This window comes from Euprymna scolopes, chromosome 17 (assembly GCF_053919585.1).
Source record: "Euprymna scolopes isolate OS-2025 chromosome 17, ASM5391958v1, whole genome shotgun sequence".
Classification (NCBI taxonomy): domain Eukaryota; kingdom Metazoa; phylum Mollusca; class Cephalopoda; order Sepiida; family Sepiolidae; genus Euprymna; species Euprymna scolopes.
In genome coordinates, this window is record NC_136498.1 from 122,248,089 (window position 1) to 122,250,464 (window position 2,376).

Here is a 2,376-nt window from a genome sequence, read left to right on the forward strand (position 1 = left end):
GAGAGTGGGAGAGAGAGAAATCCATATAGACAGACAGAGAGGGAGAGGGGGGCTGAGTGAGTGTGTGAGAGAAAGAGTGAGTGAGAGAGAGAGATGTAGATAGACAGACAGAGAGGGAGACTGAGTGAGTGTATGAGAGGAAGAGTGTGTGTGTGTGTGTGTGTGTGTGTGCGTGTGTGTGTGTGTGTGTGTGTGTGTGAGAGAGAGAGAGAGAGAGAGAGAGAGAGAGAGAGATAATATCTTTATATAAGTTCCAACCTAATCTATGGGTAAAACGAGGAAGGTGAACGCGGTTTCTTACACGTTAAACATTTCTTCTGTTTGGCAGTGAGCCAGCCTAACTCCTCGACACATATTTATTAAACGCACACCGATAAAATCAAATGCTCCTAACGCCTATAATTCAACAGATGAAGTGGGAATATTGGTTCTATGAAGTGGACGCTCACAAACCAATTATAGCCATTTTGTTTGCAAGCGTTCCTAATTATCCGGCTTTGTCGTATCGTGCTGGTGAACGAAGACAGAATACAAATATAAGAGTCTCAGAATTGACAACAGACTTCTGCTCTTCCTTAAATAAACGCAATGCTTCGAAATATACGGTCCACTCTCCTTGGCATTGTTCTTCTCGGGGACTTTCGAGATTTAGGGATTTACCTCGTATCCCAACCAATGCGTGATGCGACACAAGGTCAAGTTGAAAACAGTAATATATAGTCATAAAGTGAGGTTATTATTAATACAGTAATCAATGGGATAGTATCGTAGTAATCGTTAGTATTGGAGATTTGATAAAGTGTCTTACTTAAGAGGGCAGTTCATCAGGAATTTGTTTATGTTGGACTTGAAGACATCTAAGTTGTAGTCAGGAGTGTGAGGGTTCAGTTTCCCCAGCGATGGGAACTATCGTCAGGTACAAAAATAACCGAGAACGGACTGTGAAATGACAGTCAATGAAGAAGACAAACTCGAAGGTCCAGAAACCATTTCTAGTCTGATAGAAAGTTTATTTGCTTTCCATTGCAGCAAGGTATGGCACAAGACATGAAAAATTGAGGTAAAGAATGAACTTGAGTAAAGAATGAACTCGCTGCCTTCTTCGTCCAGGACAGACTCAGATGACAGACAATAAAACTATTCATTCGCAAAAATGAGGCAATACTTGGAAGGATGGCTTTCTGAGAATAAAAGTCAGAATAATTTGAATAATGATAACAACCAAAAATCATCTAAAAATTCCAAAAATCAATATGCAAAGGTAACAATAACAAGGCCGATAGCCATTAGTCGCGTGCTCTCGTGTAATGAATGAATGCGTGAATGTAGGATTGACATGAAATTCTTAAAGATAAACTTAAATGACCGAAAAATGGGCTGAAATGACTTAAATAAATAAAAAGTAAATGACTTAGAATGACTTTAATGAATTTAAGGATGAATTGAATGACCTTAAGAATGACTTGAATGTTTAAAAAATAACTGGAATCCTTCAAAAACAACTTGAATGATCTGGAAAATGACTTGAATGGCTTTGAGACTGACTGGTTGTAAAGCAGGTGATCATCTTACATTAAATTAATACAGAAAAGTGATCCCCCACTTTATATCACAAAGTTACAAACATAAGTACAGCATGTAGTAAGAACAGATACTACACTTGATCTTGGCCAAAAGGCCAAGAAAAGCTGTATTTATTTGCTCCCCCACCGAGCAAATTAGGCACCAGGCCGATTTTTAATGTGAGGAGTAAAGGGGAAATGGGGACCATCTCCCTGGGGAGTAGGGGAGCTGGATAGTGACAATTGGTATAAAGAGTTGCCCCTATATTGACCAAGGTTTTATATGTGGGATTGTCCCCACATATGGTATTTGCTTGCCGGAACATATATGGTATTTATTTGCTTCCCCACTGAGCATATTAGGCACAAGGCCGTTTTTAATGTGGAGAGAGAAGGAGGGGGGAGGGAAAAGGGGACCAGCTCCCGATGGGTGGGAAATGGGAGCTGGATATTAACTGTTGGTCTGCAGGGTGATTCCTACATTGACCAAGGTCAGATATGTGGGGTTACCGGGACAGATACTACACTTTCAGGTATTTATTTGCTCCCCCACTGAGCAAATTAGGCACAAGGCCGATTTTTAAAGTGAGGAGTGAAGGGGAAATGGGGACCAACTCCCTGAGGAGTAGGAGAGATGGATAGTGACAATTGATATGAAGGGTTGCTCCTACATTGACCAAGGTCTTATCTGTGGGGTTACCCCCACCCCCCACATATGGTCTTTGCTTGCAGTATCTGCCGGAACAAATACTAAACTTTGATCTTGGCCCGAAGGCCAACAAAAAAAAAGTTAAGAACAGCATCTATTAAGAAC

General features: G+C 40.7%; 1 pseudogene; it reads right to left on the reverse strand.

The window, feature by feature from the left end:
* Positions 1–1,554: 1,554 nt before the first annotated feature.
* Positions 1,555–1,690, reverse strand: LOC145297136 (U2 spliceosomal RNA; annotated as a pseudogene).
* Positions 1,691–2,376: the final 686 nt, after the last annotated feature.